We start from the raw sequence: 20,258 nt of genomic DNA on the forward strand, positions 1-20,258 counted from the left end.
AAAAAAATGTTTTGATGTTTATTTTTGAGAGAGAGAGGGAGACAGAGTGCTAGATGGGGAGGGGCAGAGAGAGGGAGACACAGTATCCGAAGCAGGCTCCAGGCTCCAAGCTGTCAGCACCGAGCCCCACACAGGGCCAGAACCCACGAACCATGAGATCATGACCTGAGCCAAAGTTGGATGCTTAACCAATTGAGCCACCCAGGCGCCCCTAAAATATTATTTTAAAAGGTACACTTCTAAACTTCTTATCCCCTTTTATGAATGTTTCCTAATGAATCCTCATTAAGCCATTAAAGTAAGTATGATAATTTATTATTACGTATTTGTTTTTCTATAAAATGAGAACAGCTTGTCTGTAATGGTCACAGAAGCTTCCAGAACATCTGCTTTGAAGTTAACTTCCAAAGGCCTCGTGTGGAACAATCTGTTCTCCGCGTACGGGACTCAATCATTGCTCAAGTCCCTGAGAAGCGATGGCAGCAAATCAACTCCTGCTGGTTCGATTTGCACTATTTTTAAGCCATTTTATTTTTGGCAGTAGATATTCTGTTTCTTGACACATACTAGTTACTTAGAAGAATTCCACCAATATTCCATTTCTGTACTAAGACTAAAGGTTAAGTCGGGAAGAGATACCCAGAGTAAATTCGAAGAGTGCAGATACAAAAACACGGGAGTTGTGAATGTTTGAGGCGTCCCGAATTTTGAATCTTTGAGGTGTTCTTGTGATTTGAGGCGCTCCTGAGATGAGTCAGAGGATCGGAAAGCCAAGTTGGAGTAATCTTGCACAACCCGTAGGATCTGTATCTGCTGAGCTTTTGTTGTGCGATTCACTGTAGGAGCATCTCGCTTCCCACCAATTTTACCTGCGGTTTTCTGGTTAACTTTTACTTTTTATTTATTTATTTATTTTTAAATTTTTTAACATTTATTCATTTTCGAGAGACAGAGAGAGACAGAGCATGAGTGGGGAAGGTGCAGAGAGAGAGGATGACACAGAATCTGAAGCAGGCTCCAGGCTCTGTGCTGTTAGCACAGAGCCGGATGCGGGGCTTGAACTCCGAATGGTGAGATCATGACCTGAGCAGAAGTCAGATGCTCAACCGACTGAGCCACCCAGGCGCCCCTCCGGTTAACTTTTAAAAATACAGATGGGATCCAAGCCAGTCTTCTGGTTTCTTGCCGTGTAGACTCAGCTTTGCTAGTCAAGGTGTGGTCTGAGCTCCAGCGCTGAGAACCTGACACAGAGGCTTCTAGAAACACAGAATCTCAGGCCCCGCCCAGAATTAGAATTAGTTTCCATATCTGTAAGGCGAGAATACCTGACTTACCTCACTTCACTGAATTATCCTGCTGATGAAGAGGGAAGAATTATGGAAGAACTTTGGAAAGTTAAGGCTGAAACACCAAACAAAGGCTTAGGTGTAATTGAGTGCCCACAGGCGTGAAGACGTACCCGAGCTGAATGCTTAGAAACGGAGAGCAGAATGGTGGCTGTCAGGGGCCGCGGGTGGGATAGGCAGGAAGAGTCTGGAAACAGGACACGCACTCCAGCTCTGAGATGCATGAGGTCTGAGGATCTGATATAAATCACGATGACTACAGCTGATGACAGTGTAGAGCTGAAATTGGCTGTGAGAGGAGAGCTTACAGGGTCTCCCCAAACAAAAGGTAAACGTGTGAGGTGAAGGATATGATAACTCATCGGGGGATCCTCTCCCAACGTGCACATACATCACGTCATCACATCATGCACTTCATGTCATGGTTTTGCCAGTGACGCCTCAATAAGACGGGAGGAGAAGGAAGAAAAAGGGCATAGCGTATAGAGTATCAGGCGACTGTGTTAGCATGGTCAGGTGGCCACCACAAAGCACCACAGCCCGGCAGCTTAAACCACAGATACTTATTTTTCTTAGTTCTGGACACTGGAAGTTCGAGGTCAAGGTTGGTTTCTCCTTGGGGGCACCCGGGTGGCTCAGTCGGTTGAATACCCGACTTAGGCACAGGTCATGATTTCACGGCTTGTGGGTTCGAGCCCGGTGTCAGGCTCTGTGCTGACAGCTCAGAGCCTGGAGCCTGCTTCGGTTTCTGTGTCTCCCTCTCTCTCTGCCTCTGCAAAGAGGCTGCCTCCTCTCTGAGGTACGGGGGGTTAGGGCTTCCACATATACATCTTGAAAGGACACAATTCAGCCCATAATTGATTCATGTAACTTAGCATAGTAAGTAGTTGGTGGTAGTTTTATAAAGCAAAAGTACCTCCTTCATGGTTTATCCACTCCACAAATGCGGCCAATTGTTAGGGTTTCCAGTGCTTTCCAACAGTCAGTCACTTCAGAAATGCAGGCACCATTAAACTGACAATGGCGAACCAAGGCGCATCACCCCTGGTAAGTGGGAGTTGACTCCAATGCACCTCAAATAGATAAAGATGGGTCTACCGTATTTTTCAAGTTATAAAAATATAAAAGGAACATAGTATAGAAGTATAGAAAGAAAATTTTAACGTTTCCACTTCTCCCATCCGATCCTCATCAGATGACCAGTGGTAAGCAGTTCAGTAGGATGTATTTTTCCATGTTAAAAATGCCTGCAGGGGCGCCTCGGTGGCTCAGTTAAGCGCCCAACTCTTGATTTTGGCTCAGGTCATGGTCTTGTAGTCGGTGGGATTGAGCCCCACGCTGGGCTCTGTGCAGACAATGTGGAGTCTGCTTGGGATCCATTCTCTCTCTCTCTCTCTCTCTCTCTCTCTCTGATCCTCTCCTGCTGTCTCTCTCTTAAAATAAATAGACTTGGAATAATAATAATAATAATAATAATGCCTGTATATGAGAACGGACACTAAGGCACACGCAAATATGGGAGTCCACATGGAGGTATTTTCACACCCACCTCACTTTTATCAGAAATCCTTCATAATATCTCAGCTTCGTGATATCTTTCAGTGGAGGTAGATTTAACGGCTCAACGTTCTACACTTGATCTTAGCCAAAAGGCCGAGAAGCGATAACGGCTCAACGTTCTATGTCATCAACACACCTCAGTGGGAGGAGGGGTGCATAATGCACCTTCCTCTTGCTGGTGACAGCAGGAAGTCCCAGCGCCCGACGTCTTTCTTGAGCAGACCTCGCTCGTTGGCCACCAGACGGCTCTCCCCGGTGCGCTGTCCTCTTGCCGCCCTCACAACAGAGAGCTTAGGAACAAGACAGATGTCCACTTTCCTAGACTCCCTTGCAGCGAAGGAAGGAGATGTGACCCCCATTTTTCAGCGAGATATAAGGGAAGTCAGCTGTGGCTTCCAACAAAGATCTCTCTCTCCTGACAGAAGGAAAGGCGTCCACAACGCTCTTCTCTGCCGTGACATAAAGTCACGTGGGGCCACTGAGCCCATGGGGGAGGGCCAGGAAACAGCAAGGGTGTTCCTCCACCCAGAAGAAGAAGAGCTCCCCAGGAATTGGACCACGTTGACATTAGGGACTTTCAGTCATCAAAATACACCACAGGCTGGAAGATCTCTACCAGCGCCTATAACCAACCCGAGAGTCATGATCAGATTATACTAAAAACTCCTACCAATCCGTACGTAAAGGGGCACGCTTCACCACAGAGGATATCCAAAGGGCTAGTAGGCATATGAACAAGAGCCCAACGTTCTTGGTTATCAACAAAATGCAAATCAAAACCACAGTGAGATCCACCATCCAGCCACCAGAAGGCCTAAAATCAAAAGGCTGAAAATACCAAGATTTGACAAAGATATCAAGCAAGCGGAACGTTCAGACGCTGTTGGTAGGAATGTAAGTTGACATAATGAATTCAAAAACTATTTGTCAGTATCTCCTAAGGATGGACATATCCGCAGATCTCAGGGGCATCTTCCCGCCGTTCTGGTCACTGCCACCTCAGAGAGGCATCACAGAGGGGACAGTGCCGTGGGCAGGAGCAGCAGACCCCTCACCCTCAAGATCTCTTCCTCACCTCCACTGTCCCTACTCGTCATTTGCTTGGTGTCCCCCTGGCCTGGCGGGAGGCGGCAGACACGGCCTCTGGGTAGGAGACCCCCGCCCAGAGCCTCAGTCTCACGGCAGAGCCGGACTTGCCGTGTGTCTCTGTCCCGTTAGGACACCTGCTGTCTTGTTGTCTTTCCATCCTGGTGTTTGTTACAACCGTCAAAGGAACGCCAATCTAGCAGCTACGAGACGCAAGCAAATATAGAGCCGCATAATGCAGCGATCAAACAGCCGCAGCAGCCACAGCGGGGCAGACCGAAATGGCCCTTCTCGAAGTGAAAGCGGTCCGCAGATAGCAGTCCCGAAGAAGTAAGGGTGCACGTGTACATGCACAGCCTCGCCCAACTGTGAGGAGACAGCCGGGGAAACCTGGGATCCAAACATTCTGCAGGACACCTGGCCCGCTGGGCTCTTCAAAAAAGGGAATGTTTTTAGAAGGAAAAGAAGAAGCGGGGACTGCTTCAGATTACAACCAGCCTACCCAGTGCAACGTGTGAATTTTACATAGAAAAGAAGTTATGGAAGACCTACCGGGAAATTCTAAGTATCGGTGACTTTGCAGGATACTTATCAGGTATTAGGTGTGATAAAGGTATTACATAGAACAATTTCCTTATTCTTCAGACATACATATTTAAACATGTGGGAGTAAAATATGATGTCTGCAAGTCCCTTCGAAAAACAACTGGTGAGGTTACCTTTTACCAGTTACTGGAAACAAACATAGTTTTTACCAGTTAACAAATTGGTAAAAGGTATACACGTGTTTGCTGTACTCTTTTTTCAAGTTTTTTGTATATTTAAATTTTTTTCAAAAGAATTTCAGGAAAAGAGTCTCTAAGTAATGAAAAATAAAACTTAGTTTTATTATTGTTTTTAATGTTTATTTATTTTTGAGAGAGAGAGAGAGAGAGAGAGAGAGAGAGTATGGGGAGGGGCAGAGAGAGAGAGACACACAGAATCCGAAGCAGGCTCCAGGCTCTGAGCTGTCAGCACAGAGCCCCGATGCAGGGCTTGAACTCATTGACTGCGAGATCATGACCTGAGCTGAAGTTGGACGCTTAACCAGCTGAGCTACACAGGCACCCCTAAAACTTAGTTTTAAATATAAATTTGATGCTAAGGGGCACCTGGGTGGCTCAGTCAGTTAAGGGTCTGACTTCAGGTCAGGTCATAATCTTGCGGTCCGTGAGTTCGAGCCCCGCGGCGGGCTCTGTGCTGACAGCTCAGAGCCTGGAGCCTGCTTCAGATTCTGTGTCTCCCCCTCTCTCTCTACCCCTCCCCTGCTCATGCTCTGTCTCTCTCTCTCCTTCAAAAATAAATAAACATTAAAAAAAATTTTTTTAATTTGATGTTAAAACAATAGGGACCATAACACCCTGCTCCAGAAATGTGTCACGTGGCAAAATCTATGGTTTTGTTTTACATTCTGAACATTTACTGCAGCGAAACGCAGAGAAATAGGATATGAAGCCGCAAAACCCAGAGAAATAAAGACATGGCCAATAGCTTTGGTAAAGACCCAGGGAGAGAGTGAGCACAGATCCCAAATGCACAGAGAGACACAGAGATGCTCTCACACGAAGTGGGAACAGCACCCACAGAATGCCATCCTCTTGGAAAACAGCCACTAAACAGGTTGAAAAAGTGGAAGTCGAATCCTTCGGCTCATCAGGAGCTCAAGCACCAGCCCTGGCTCTTACTAGCTACAGGACACTGGGTAAGTTTCCCTTGTAACTATCCAGGTTTCCACTTCCTTATCAAAAGTGATGATTAAAATACAAAGATGCATCGGTTGCAAAGAGAATTACGTTCAACACTTAGCAAAGTGCCTGGCCACTCTTATTATGATCACAGACATACTTCACAAGTTTTTGGGGGGTGCCTGAGAACTTAAATAATCATCTCAGGGCGCCTGGGTGGCTCAGTTGGTTAAGTGTCCGACTCTTGATTTCGGTTCAGGCCGTGATCCCAGGGTCACGGGATCCAGCCCTGCATCAGGCTCCCAGTGGGGTGTGGAGCCTGCTTAAGATTCTCTCTCTCTCCCTCTGCCCTTCTCCCCTGCTCGTGCTCTCTCTCTCTCTCTTTAAAATGAAAAAAAAATTAAATAAAGGTCATACTGAATAAGTGGTGGCTGTTTTTATTAAAGTCTGAATAGATACGTGTAAAACATTCTGCATGAGGTCATAATGTTTAAGAAGAGATGCTCTAGACTGGGTAAGAAATTGTACCTTCGTATGGAAATTGCTAAGATGTTTTCTTTGTGGGAGAGCAAGGCACAGATAAGATAGATGGCCTCTGACTCAAATCTGTTTTATTTAAAACAAAAACTGGCCAACTCGTCATCAGATTTTTCAGTGAGAAAGATACTGAGAAGATAGGAAAATGCATTAAGCGTGCCACTGCATACCTTTGACCTTTGACACCCTGATCACCTTTCTCTTCAGGTTTTGGGGTGTTTAGCCTTTTTTTCCCTTCAATTTCATTATATTTTAGAGGAGATGGGGTAGCCTACAGCCACGTAGAGTCATCCAGGCGTGACTGCCCCTGAAATAATGACATGTCGTTTCGTGCTCAATCCTGTTTCTTTTCCCTCCAAGAAGGAGCTTAGGAGGTCCGTGGGGAACCCGACAAAACACGGTAGAAGCCGCGGGTGAGCAGAGAACCTGCCCCAGCCACCCTCACACTTTCTTCTTCCATGACTTCTAGACACCTGTCACCTCCACGCCAGGTGTGAGGAAGGAGGAGATGGCCACCCAAGAGACCGAGAAGAGCTGCTCGGATGATCAGATGAGGCCAAGTTTAGCATGCAGGAGGGACTTCTCGTCTGTGTTTTCCCTAACGGCAGCAAGGAGCGCGAGAGAAACGGCTGCACAGTTGTACACAATGTTAAGGAGTATTCTTGGAAAGATCAGAGGTGAGAGTGAGTTAAGCTTTGCAAGCCGACGTTGTTTCCAACACGTTGAGGACAGAGGCGCCGGCACATTAGCCGAGCGGTCAGGCGTACCGCGTGTGGTGCTTAACTTTACACATCAACTTGCTGGCTCCCAGGGCACCCAGGCGCTGGGTAAACGGTATTTCTGAGTGTGTCCGCGAGGGTGTTTCCGCAGAGATTCACGTTTGGGTATGTGGACTGGATAAAGCAGATTGCCCCCTCCTCAGTGTGGGTGGGCCTCAGCCTGAATAGAACAAAAAAAGGAAGGGAGAATTTGCTCTCCGTCCGGCTGCTTGCACTGGGATATGCCCTCCTGCCCTTGGGCTGGGAATTCTGCCATCAGCTCCCCGGATTCTCAGGCCTTTGGACTTGGACTGGAATGTACCCCAGAGGCCCCTGGGGCTCCAGCTTGCACACAGCAGACCTTAGGACTTGCCTATAATTGCATGAGCCAGTCCTTATAATAAATCTCTCTCTCTCTCTCTCTCTCTCTCTCTCTATCCCTCCCTCCCATATATGAGATACTGTGTACATGTCATGCATAGATACACATGCATGTATCTCTAAATACATATACATCCTACTGGTTCTAACCAATATACTGAGATTTATGACTCACGGCATACGGACTGCAGCTGAAGCCGTGGATGAGGGTGACATCAGCCCAAGAGAGCATGTCAGGAGCAGAGAGGACAGCACCTAGGACAGCATCCATACTTAGGAGCAGGAAGGCATCTGTAAGGAGAAGCTGAAGAGGGAGGAGCAAAACCCAGAAGCCCTGGTGTCACAGACCCCGGGGCACAACCACAGGAGAATCCTGGAAGGAGAGGCATTTTAACTAGGACTTGGCCGCCCCCCTTGCCAACTTCAGACATTCAAATAGCAGATTTTCTACACTGACTTGTTGCTTTTTGTTGCGTCTCTATATTTATTTGCAATGTCACTGCCGGGGAGAGTTGCAAGTGGAAACGGCTATTGCTTCTTAAAATGTTTTTCTTCGAGGCTCGGCGGGGAACTGACATGTGCCAAAATATCACTGCCCAGACCCCTTGTTGCTGGCAGGGGCACAGGCAGCCCACGTGGAAGAACCACGTGTGATCAGCATTAGCGACACCGACAGTGGGCGATCAGACCACGGCTCCTCCTTCCTGGAGCCAAGTGGACTTTATACCAGCACCTAGGAAGCGTCCTCGTCCCACAGGGTTAGCCTGAGTTGAATGAAGCCTTTCTGTCTGCCTTCTGGGTTACGGATAAATCCAGGATAAAGGAGACAGATAAAATCAGGAGGTGGGATGCTGACACTTAGGACCGCATTCAGTACATAGTATAACTGTGCCTTCAGAAAGTCAGGGTCGTGTAACAAGGCTCGGGCACGCACAGGAGGGGACTACGTTTTATTAAGAGAGATTACACTAGACATAGTAATGCAGTGCACAGTCCTTAACTGGAGCCTGGTGTGGACACAAAAAAGCAAGTTCTGAGACAACCGTGAGACAGCTGGAAAGCTGAACTAGGACTTGACATTGGAGATACTGGGGCATTATTCATTTGGTCAGGTATGATGGTGATCATGTGACTATAAAGTAGAAGTTCCATTTTTGAAATGTTTATTTATCTTTGAGAGAGAGAACACGTGAGTGGGGGAGGACAGAGAGAGAGGGAGAGAGAGAATCCCAAGCAGGCTTTGCACTGTCAGAGCAGAGCCCAACGTGGGGCTCAAACTCACGAACCATGAGGCCTAAGGCAAAGTCAGACACTTAACCAACTGAGCCACCCCAATGGCCCTAAAAGTTTCTTTTTTATTTTAATATTTATTTTTATTTTTGAGAGAGAGAGAGAGAAAGAGAGAGAGTGAGCTGGGGAGGGGTAGAGAGAGACACACACACACATACACAGAATCCGAAGAAGGCTCCAGGCTCTGAGCTGTCAGCACAGAGCCTGACATGGGGCTTGAACTCATGAACCATGAGATCATGACCTGAGTTGAAGTCAGACGCTTAACAGACTGAGCCACCCAGGCACCCTTCCTAGAAGTTTATTTTTTTTTTTTAAAAAGAAATGTATACTGGTGAAGCATTTAGAGGTGAACTGTCATAATGTCTATAACTCACATTGCAAATACGGTAGAAAAAATGTGGGAGAGGGATGTCTTTCTTTTAAAGAGATACACGACACAATATTTAGGGGTTTAAAATGTTTCACACACACAAATTAATGAAACAAACAGAACAGAATTAGACATTACTAACGTTCACCAACATCTGGTCCCCCCTCCACTGGCTCTCAGCCTGCTCTGGGCCTGCACCATGGAGCACTCAGAAGTCTCTTGCCTTGATGTTGGAGCCTCTGTCAACCAGGGTCCGCACGCAAAGACCCTTGCCTTCCCGCCGACGTATGCTGGACACAGAGCAATACATTTTGTTGCTTTAAAAACTGCTATGGGGCACCTGGGTGGCTCAGTCGGGTTAGCCTCCGACTCAGTTCATGTTCTCTGCGTTCATGAGTTCTCTGTGCTGACAGCTGAGAGCCTGGAGCCTGCTTCGGATTCTGCGGCTCCCTCTCTCTCTGCCCCTCCCCTCCCCTGCTCACTCGCTCTCTCTCTCTCTCTCCAAAATAAATAAATGTAAATAAAAAAATATTAAAAAAAAAAACTGCTGTAAGGCCACTGAGGTTGTTTGTTACTGAGGTATAACATAGCCTTTCCTGACTGATACAGTTAACAAGTATTGAAGCTGGGTGACAGGTTGATTTTACGATAAAATCAATACAATTTTTTACAATACAATATTTTCACAATAAAAGATTCAAGAAATGATTTGCTTTGAAAATGAGTCTCTATCTCGCTGGCATCGCGTCGAGACTTCGGCATATTAACGTCTTCTTTGTGGTGCTGAAGCCAACTCTACTGTCAGCGTAACTATTTTGATACAGTGGAAGGAGTCAGGACTCGGTACTATTTGTAACATTTATTCTGATTGACAAGAATCAGGTTCTCTGGATTTCACTTTCCTTCCCCCATAAAAACGAAGAGTTTAGACGACACAGCCTGAGCTGCTTTCCACTTCTAAACTATAAAGATTAAGTAATTTAGGTATGTATCCGATTATTTCTAAATGCATATAAACATATATGATAGGCAGCTGATTTTAAATCTGTTTGCTTTTTCTTTGAGCTTAAATTTCTTTCTCAATCGTATTAATTTTGTTTCTTGTGTAGATACACTGCCAAGGAAAACATTTTTAAGAAGATGGTGACTTTGAGGGTGAAAGCAAATAAATGTCATCTTCCCATCCCAAAGCATTCACCAAATAGTAGCCCATATAAGGACCGAGTAGGTACGAAGCACCTTGAGGAGACCCAGGGCCAGAAGGGGGGAGAACTCAGTGTATGGTAAATATACATTTATAGAGATAAGACTGTTTACAACTCTTACTCTTACAAAGAAAGCTAGGGCTATTTTAAGTGTCAGAAATTGGGACTTTAGTGCTATTTTAAGGCAATAAATTCAATACTTAAATAGACATAGTAATCAACAAGATACCACCCAGGAATAATATAGTTTGAGAAGATTCCCTGGTGACTAAGGGCCAGAGGCTGGGAGCAAACACTTCCTCACGTCACTCTTCTGGTTTCCACGTGGAAGGATCTCACTGGAGTGACACTCTGGGCCCCTTCTACTCTCTGCTTGCCCCATGGAGGAAAAAAGGGCTCATATGACTGATTATCATCAAAGTCAGGACGGTGGTTCTGTTACTGCGGTGGCTACTGAAGGTGGCAGGGGACATACAGAAGAAGCTTCCAGGTTGGATGGCCACTCTCGGTTTCTTGACTTGGTTAGTGCTTTCCAGTATATATCTAACAACAATGCCCTTACGTCATATATTCGTCTTTTGTGGTTTTCTGAATTTTCACTTTACAGTAAGAAGAGTCTGACTGGTTATTTGGGGCAAGGGACGTAAGGGTCAGTGGCTTGGCCCCTTCCTTTCCCGTCTCTCTTTGGGGGGGGTACCTATCTACAGAAGTGGGCCTTCTCCACTCCTCCATGCCTTGGGCCGTAGGGCACCAGGTCCCCCAAAGATGGGGAGGCCAACAGTTATGACAGCTCCAGTAGCTGTTCAGTTCTGTCGGTGACTGAGGAAGTGGGTCTTGTTCTGGAGCCTGGTACCGGGAGGTCCATTTGGCTGCAGAAGGAAAACCCCGTTTGGTAACAGCCAGGGCTAACGGCCCTAACACCAGGGATCAGAGGGAGAGAGGAAAACGCTTGAAAACACCAACATGGATGTTGACTCTCCCACGCCCACACCCTTTTCTCAACAGGTTGGGTGGGGGGGTAGCATAGGGCGTTTTTTATTTTTGGTCTTATTTGTTACCAGCCAACAGTGCTATAGAAGACGAGAAAACAAGACAAGGGGAAAGCTGTTAAGTCGGATAGGTATCCGCAAGTAGAATGAAAGCCATCGGCAGCATTCCTAGGATGTGTTAAAAATAAGTTCGCAAGCAGAGCATGTGTGTGTTAAACACGGACAGAGAGGGAACGGAAAGACTAAGAGGTACCTGCAGTTCGTGACTCTAAATATTCATGAGGTTTTCATTCGACCACCCTGTCTGGCCCTCTGTGTCCTCAGTCTAAGAAATGCAAATAGAACCCCGAGCTGTGGAGCTGCTCACAATAGTGAGCTGGCTGGCAACAGTGATGGGGACAGGGGTGCCTGGCTGCGGGCACCTCTCCGGATTGGGTCTCCTTGTTCAAACGTCCATCTGGCCCTTGTGACAACAAGGCTGGCATGGTTCACGCAGCAAAGACAGACAGACACACGGGTGACATTAACACAGCGTATCGAGGATTCAGGGAGTGAATCCCCACTCACCTGCTTGCACCCAGCCCTGAGACCATTAGTGAACCCTATTTCTTTCCCTTTGCTCCTCCCTGTGTGTCTTAACTGACTTAATGATCTAAGTGCTTGGAGCGGCTTAATTTGTCCTTCTGTGCTGGGATGTCCGGGGCCGCTTGCCTGGACCACCTGACTGGTGGTGTCCAGCAGGCGATGACTATGGGATGAACCCCAACTAAGTGCACGGGAAAAACCAGGTTACACTGCAGAAATGCTCTCTGGCATGAAAGCAGTATTCAAAAGGAAGACCTCCAACCTAGGAGACTGAGAAAACTGATGAGTTTTTACAATTAGAAAGGCTTTAAGCAAGAGATTAGGAAATAAATCCAGGCCAAAAATTCAATGGAAGCCTGATCAAATCTAAAGAGAAAAGACAACCCAGAAAACCCAAAGGCGAAGGAGATGTCCCCGGGGTTGGTGAGCTGTGAGGAGTGTGGGCAAGGCCGAAGTCAGCCGGAGCAGGGCCTGGGGGCTGACCCCAGATGGCTCCTGCCTACCCCACCTTTTCCCCGACTCTGCCTGGGGGCAGAAAGAGGATCGCCATGGTCGAGGGCACAGAGTATGACCCGCAAACCCAAAAATACTGCTCGTGGCCCGGTCACCGATCACAAAACTGAGGAACTTACACCAGGTGAGACTAAAGAAGTGAAGAGTTTGATCAAATCTTAGGAAAACATAATGAGTTAACAGAGGGAGAGAAAAAACAGATCCTGCTCTGAGCCACTTGGTCACTGTAGTTTTGTCTTTCCAAGACTGTGTGACAAAGGGAATCACGTCACCCTTGACGCCCGCAGCCAGGCTTCTTTCTCTGGGCGCCAGGCCCCCGACGTGGACCCTGGGTGCCAAACGTGTCAGTTGCGAGTCCCTTCTCGCTGCTGGGCATAACCCCGTGGAATGGTCGCTCAACCTTTCTTGTGACAAAGGACACTGGGCGGTGTCCAGTGTTTGACAATTACGGCTAAAGCTTCTACAAGTTTCTGTGTGAACAGAATGTTTTATTTCTCGAGGGTCAAATCCCAGCAGTGGGACTCCCAGGCATCCACTAAGTGTATGTTGAACTCTGGGGACACTATTGAGCCCCCCTCCTGGGGGCTGTGCTCCGTCCTGCACCCCCAGGATGCATGGGGTTCCTGCTGTCTCACATCCTTGTCGGCACTTGGCGTCGTTGGGGTTTTTATTTTAATCATCCTAATAGGGTTGTAGTGGCTCCTTCTAATTCTTTTTTTCCCCCTCTTCTTGGGAAACTTTGGGGACTGACTGATCATAAAAACAAACAAATGAACAAAAACCAAAACTCTGTCACTTATTACAGACCTGGAAGAAAAAGTATGGAAAGTGGCTGAGGGGGAAAAAAATCTGAACAGCCAAAGAGCAAAAGAACTTTTGGACATCATCCGAAGAGGGTTTTAGGACCAGATGTTGTACAGGAAACATAAAAATAATGGCTCTCTTTCTGACAAGACAAGACGACCACGCAAAGCCAATGGTGCATTAAGGTGTTGGGGATACGTGTTCTCGCCTCCGGCAACCCCTCTGTGAGGTTGTGGAAAGACCCAGGAACCTAGAATGAGCACCCTCACAGCAGCAAAATGGCCTGTGAGCGAGCTACGCGAGCCCTTCACTCTCTCCCACTGTCCCATCCTTTTGAAGTTGTTATTTTTGATAACCATGTTTTCTTACCCCTGCTTCATGTCGGCAAGCAGGCTTTGGGGCTAAAAGTGTGTTCCAGTCTGGATCTAAATAGACACCAATTTCATGCATGCACATACACACACACGTGTGTGTGCTCTGACAGTGTGTTGAGTGTTACAACAACCTGGAAAATACTAACTAACCAGACTTGGGGGGACCCAAGTCCCCTATAAAACAAAGAGGTACAGCACAGAGCAGGCTGACCCAGAACCTGCGGCACGCCATTCCTGTGGGAAGACACAACTTCCCCAGGAGGGGGCTTGCTGGCGGTGACAAACTTGGATGGGGGAGGCGGGGACCTGGAGGGGATGCCCCTGGGCCCTGGGGCATCCCTGTCTTGGTGCCGTGCTGATACCCGGGTTGCCTGGAAGGCCCCCATTCTTCACGTGCCGCTACAAGACCACGGTCAACCAAAGATTGGGGAGATAACAAGTTGGCTCCATTCCAAGCTACAGCTGAAAACATAATTACAACGTATTTTACACAGAGTCCTAAATAATACCAAAATTTTGTCTGCAAGCCACTCTGGAAAACAGTGTGGAGGTTCCTCAAAAAATTAAAAATAGATCTACCCTATGACCCAGCAATAGCACTGCTAGGAATTTACCCAAGGGACACAGGAGGGCTGATGCACAGGGGCACTTGTACCCCAATGTTTATAGCAGTGCTTTCAACAATAGCCAAATTATGGAAAGAGCCGAAATGTCCATCAACTGATGAATGGATAAAGAAATTGTGGTTTATATACACAATGGAATACTATGTGCCAATTAGAAAGAATGAAATATGGCCTTTTGCAGCAACGTGGATGGAACTGGAGAGTGTTGTGCTAAGTAAAATAAGCCATACAGAGAAAAACAGATACCATATGTTTTCACTCTTATGTGGATCCTGAGAAACTTAACAGAAGACCATGGGGGAGGGGAAGGAAAAAAAAAGTTAGAGAGGGAGGGAGCCAAACCATAAGAGACTCTTAAAAACTGAGAATAAACTGAGGGTTAATGGGGGGTGGGCGATGGGCATTGAGGAGGGCACCTGTTGGGATGAGCCCTGGGTGTTATATGGAAACGAATTTGCCAATAAATTTCATATTAAAAAAAATAAATAAAAAAAATTTGGTCTGCAAATTGACAGACTATAATCTGAGAAGTTGGGGTGCCTGGGGGGCTCACTCGGTTGAGTGTCCGACTCGGTTTCAGCTCAGTTCACGATCTAAGTGTCATGGGATGGAGCCCCGTGTTGGGCTCTGTGCTGTGTATGGACCCTGCTTAAGATTCTCTTTCTCTTCCTTGGCCCCTCCCTGAGCTCGCGCTCGCCATCTCTCTCTCAAAAACTAAAAACAAACAAAATAAACTGACAAGTTGTTGGCAAAAGGGTAGAGCAATACAACCAAAGATCACAACATTTCCAAGCGATGGGTGGGATATGGCCCGATTCATATCTTAAAGCAACCATCTGGAGCTATGTAATAGGTCATGGGCGACGTAACTCAGATGGCAGTGCACCAGTTGGACAAGAACACAGTATGTCACGGAAGTGGCGAACTGTGTTCCTGAAACTTTAGAACATCAAGGAAGACATCCTTTGATAATAAGGGCTAAACAAAGACACGTTCCCTTAACAAGGAAGCCATTTTAACAGCTATCCAAGGAGGCGGGCCTTTCATCCGACAGGGGAGAGATGCGGTTATGAGAGGAGGTAAAGAGAGCCAGTGATGGTGGATGGGTTACGGGCGAAGGAGCACTGCCATGGATACAGACTGGGGGTTAGCGGCTGCTGTTCTGCCAGACCTGTGATGCCAGCTGTCCAGCCATGTCTCTCCAGTGACAGCAGCTGACCTGGCTCGTGCCCCTGGGGGGGCTTCTGCTCCCCCTTCTCTCCAAGTGGGAAGTACAGGAAGTTCCTTGGACTCATTCGGCCTAGAGAGAGTTAAGAAGCATCAATTAAAAATGGGAATGTGAACCGGTGCAGCCACTGTGGAAAACAGTATGGAGGTTTGTTAAAAAATTACAAACAGAGGGGGCGCCGGGGGGGCCCAGTCAATTAAGTGCCCGACTCTTGATTTTGGCTCAGGTCATGATCTCATGGTTTGTGGGTTTGAGTCTGCTTGGGATCCTCCCTCTCTGCCCCTCCCCTGCTTGTGTGCATGTGTGCATGCTGGTTCTCACTCAAAAATAAATAGATAAACTTAAAAAAAAACTAAAAATAGAAATATCCTAGGATCCAGTAATTCCACTACTGGCCATTTACTCAAAGAAAACAAAAACATTAATTCAAAAAGATGTATGCAACCTTATGCTTGTTGCAACATTATTTACAATAGCCGAAATATGGAAGCAATCAAATGTCTGTCAATAGATGAATGAATAAAGAGGTGGTACACACACACACACACACACACACACACACACACACAGAGTGGAATATTACTCAGCCATAAAAAGAATGGAAGCTTGCCATTTGCAACAACATGGATGAACCCAGATGGTATTATGCCAAGTGAAATAGGTCAGAGAAAGACAATACCGTATGATTTCACTTAAATGTGCAATCTAAAAAACAAAACAGGGGTGCCTGGGTGGCTCAGTGGGTTAAGCGTCCGACTTTGGCTCAGGTCATGATCTCACGGTTTGTGGGTTTGAGCCCCGCGTTGGGCTCTGTGCTGACAGCTCGGAGCCTGGAGCCTGCTTCGGATTCTGTGTCTCCCTCTCTCTCCGCCCCTCCTGCTTGCGTTCTTTCTCTGTCTCTCTCAAAAATAAACATTACAAAATTAAAAAATAAAAAGTAAACAAAACAAGTGAACAAACAAGCAAATGAAACAACAAACAGACTCTGAAATACAGAGAACAAACTGGTGGCTGCCAGAGGGGAGGTGGGTGGAGGGATGGGTGAAACAGGTGAAGGGGATTAAGAGGCACAAACTTCCGGTTGTAAACTGAATAAGTTACAGAGACGAAAAGTACAGCATTGGGAGTAGAATCAATAAGATTGTAATAACCTTATGTGGTGGCAGGGCTACCTACATTCATCATGAGGAGCATTGAGTAATGGAGAGAATTGTACAATCAGTACGTTGTACACCTGAAGCTAATATAACATTGTACGTCAACTACACTTCAGTAATAAATAATAAATAAAGCTTAAAAAGTAAATAGAACCTCGATCCGAGCACGACAACAACAACAACAACAACAACAACAACAACAACAACAACAAAATAGGCTGCCTAACAAAATAAACTCCTAAGGTTTTAAGGGTGCTGGTGTTTCAACATAACTCCCTCTCTTAGGAAAGTGGCCAAGAGGAAATCTGTCACAATGATGAAGCGTCTGCATACCTGGACCGCCCAAAATGCAGAAAAAGTTCTTTTAGAAATCAACACTATTAGATGTAAGTTAAACAAGTTCAAAAATGTTGTTGGTAAGTGCAGAGGTATATAAATTGTATTAAAAGCTGCAGGAGAAATATTGCTGTTTTATCTGAATTCTTGGGCAAATTATATCAGTTTGGCAGTTCTGAGTTAAAAAAGGGCTGCGTATCTTCTCTCTGACCTCATTATTTTACGTTTTTAAAGTTTATTCATTTTTGAGAGCAAGAGAGTGAGCACAAAGAGGGGAGGGGCAGAGAGAGAGAGAGAGAGAGAGAGAGAGAGAGAGAGAGAGAATCCCAAGGAGGCTCCTCGCTGACAGCACAAAGCCCGATGTGGGGCTGGAACTCACAAACCGTGAGATCACAACCTGAGCAGAAATCCAGAGTTGGCATTTAACCAACTGAGCCAGTTAGGTGCCCCTAACCTCATTATTTTAAACCTTATGAATATCTTCTGTTGGTTTTGTGGGTCAGATAAATTATTCTTTACATACGATATTTTCAGGCATGAAAATACAAACATGTGCATTTAACTAAATTAAGAAATAACTCCTGTTTTATAAAAACAATGGGTTTTTGTAAACTCCAAAAAATAATGCAAATTGTTTTAACATGGTTATTTCACTTCTGCTATCTGCATGTGATTTTTTAAACTATTTTTTTAAATTTATTAATTTTGAGAGATGGAGAGCAAGTGGGGGAGGGGCAGAGAAAGAGAGGGAGGGAGAAGATCACAAGCAGGCTCCATACTGTGAGCGCGGAGCCTGAGGTGGGGCTCGATCTCATGCACTGTGAGATCATGACTTGAGTGGAGACCAAGAGCTGGGCACTTAACTAAATGAGCCACCCAGGTGCCCCTCTGCATATGACTTTTAAACATCATCTCTTTGTTTTTAAAGTAGAGGATTATGTTACACTTTAGATATAATTCTTGAGATCTTTTGGCTTTAACCCCTGGGACTAATATTAAGTTAATAAATAACATTGTCATCTGAAATCTTTGGTGATTAAAATGCATACAGATTACAAAAATGATGGATCACCCTATTAATACATACTTGCTTTTGGTGAAGTTCCAATTAAGACGGTAAATGTAGGTGGGATATATACTGCCTGTTACCCTACATTTGCTACTGTTAATTTGTTTTAAAAGGCTGAAATTAAGACTTTAAATTGTTATCTACACATATGTACATTTGTGTGTATTTAAATAAATAAACGTGCACATTAAAATGTGTTTGACTGAAAAAGCTTATGAATGATAAAGAGAACAGACAGTTCAGATAAATATTACTTTGATCTTTGAATATACCGTGTGCTCTAAAGAAAACAGGAAACAACAAAAGAGTGCTTTGTCTCCAGTGGAAGACACAACCCCACAGTTAACTCTTATCTACTGAAGAGCAGAGTTTCAGGAGGCTGTTCTGTTTGTAGCACTGATTTCTTGAATTATTTTATTTTATTTCTACTATTATTATTATTATTTTACGTTTATTTATTTATTTTGAGACAGAGAGAGCACAAGTGGGGGAAGAACAGAGAGAGAGGGAGAGAGAGAATCCCAAGCAGGCTCCACACTGTCAGAGCAGAGCCTGACGCGGGGCTTGAACCCATGGACCGTACGCTCAGGACCTGAGCTAAAATCAAGAGTGGGATACTTCACCGACTGAGCCAGCAGGAGCCCCATCTTGAATCATTTTAAACAAAAGTTCCTCATTTCTAAACAGCTGTATTTCCTTACCAGTATGCTTAGTTTAAACCTTGCTTTTCTGGTTTTAATAATTTCTTATCTTTAGAAAACTCTGACATATGTTCATATCTTGATGTGATTAAATGTTTGATGACTCTTTTGATATTGCCCTTCCCTGATCTAGGTCTACAGTGAAAACAAAACTGGCAGCTCAAAAAAGAGAAAGTGATTAATTACATGGTGTTAAAATGTCATCAACATGAGTGTTTCAATTATTGTTTGCTTTTCCAGTTAAACAGAAGATACTTGGGTTTGTGTATAATGATTGAGGCAAAACTGTTCAAGAACTGATGTTTGTTCTTAGATATGAAACCTTTTTAACTTGGTGGCAACGATAATACATACTCTACAAAAGAAACCAAAGGTCCTGGGCATTTGTCAATATCCTTACTGAACATAACTTCCTTCCCTCTGGACCATCACTGACTCAATATACCCAAATGGAGGGTTCCACTCTTCTCCATTCTGATTAAATACCAAGGACTAATCAGAGCTATTCAGACTTATCATTTTCAGGTGGCTTCATAAACTACACAGCAGAAATAGGGTTTCTAGAAGTGGGGGGAAAAAAAAGAACCTCAATACAAAATGGTACCGGATACCAAAGAGACTTCCCAATGTAAAATAGTACCAAACAGATGCCAAACAGACCTCCCAAGGGACAAAATTAGGATATCCAGTCCTCTGTTTGGGAAGAGATGACTGCATAGACATGTGTATTATTATCATCATTATTAGTTAAGCTTCCTAGGTAATTGTATTGTTTTGCTAGGGGCTGAGAACCACCGGCATAAGGTGTGAATTACCCATCAGTTCTGCAAACTCACACAATACTTGAGAGCGGAAAACCATTCATAGTATCAATGATACAAGTGGTGTTCCAAGCTCTTGGAGCTCTGTACCTGGGTACGGGAGCCCTGTGTTCTGATTGCACACACAATGTCGAGATGATTAGTTGTCACATTTTTAGCAACAGAATTCTAGCAGAACTTCCTGGGCAACTCAATCTTATTCTGAAAGTTCACATTATTAAATGAATACCACATTGCTTGCAGAAGAATACACTGATCATAGCATTTAAGTCTGTCACACACACTTATAGGTACCGCAATCTGTGATATTTAAGGTAAAAAGTCAAAATAATCTTTTAACTAAAAAACAGCTTAGAATGTTGATATCTCTGACATCTAAAAATATCTTTAAATATTGTCATTTTATTCATGGACCCCACTGAAGAATGAAATGTTTAAAAAATGCTATAATTAAAGAAACAATAATGTAATTATTTATACTGTGAGAATTATTACAACAGTAACAGATCCACACTATGTCCTCTACAATTCTAGCTTAAAAGCCTATTGTTGTGTGGGGGGTGTGCCTGGGTGGCTCAGTCGGTTTAGCGTCCGACTCCGGCTCAAGTCACGATCTCGCGGTTCACCGGTTCGAGCCCCGCGTCAGACTCTGTGCTGACAGCTCGCAGCCTGGAGCCTGCTTCCGATTCTGTGTCTCCCTCTCTCTCTGCCTCTCCCCCGCTTGTGCTCTCTCTTTCTCTCTCAAAAATAAATAAAAAAAAAAAATTAAAAAAAGTTTAAAGCAAAATGTTGGGT

General features: G+C 45.1%; 1 long non-coding RNA gene across 4 annotated transcripts in view; it reads right to left on the reverse strand.

Moving 5' to 3' along the window:
• LOC131490805 (uncharacterized) overlaps positions 1-20,258 on the reverse strand; it is a 44,729-nt gene that overhangs the window by 13,084 nt on the left and 11,387 nt on the right. For 2 of the 4 annotated variants that reach the window (XR_009251220.1, XR_009251217.1), the window contains 2 exons: positions 15,323-15,451; positions 6,138-7,192 (listed from right to left, as the gene is read on the reverse strand). The exons of 1 other annotated variant lie outside the window; for it this stretch is intronic. This is a non-coding gene — a long non-coding RNA (uncharacterized LOC131490805). Of the gene's footprint in view, positions 1-6,137; positions 7,193-15,322; positions 15,452-20,258 lie in introns of those variants that run through there. One more of the 4 variants, XR_009251219.1, reaches the window with a different exon arrangement.

Source organism: Neofelis nebulosa, chromosome 12, assembly GCF_028018385.1.
Source record: "Neofelis nebulosa isolate mNeoNeb1 chromosome 12, mNeoNeb1.pri, whole genome shotgun sequence".
Taxonomy (NCBI): domain Eukaryota; kingdom Metazoa; phylum Chordata; class Mammalia; order Carnivora; family Felidae; genus Neofelis; species Neofelis nebulosa.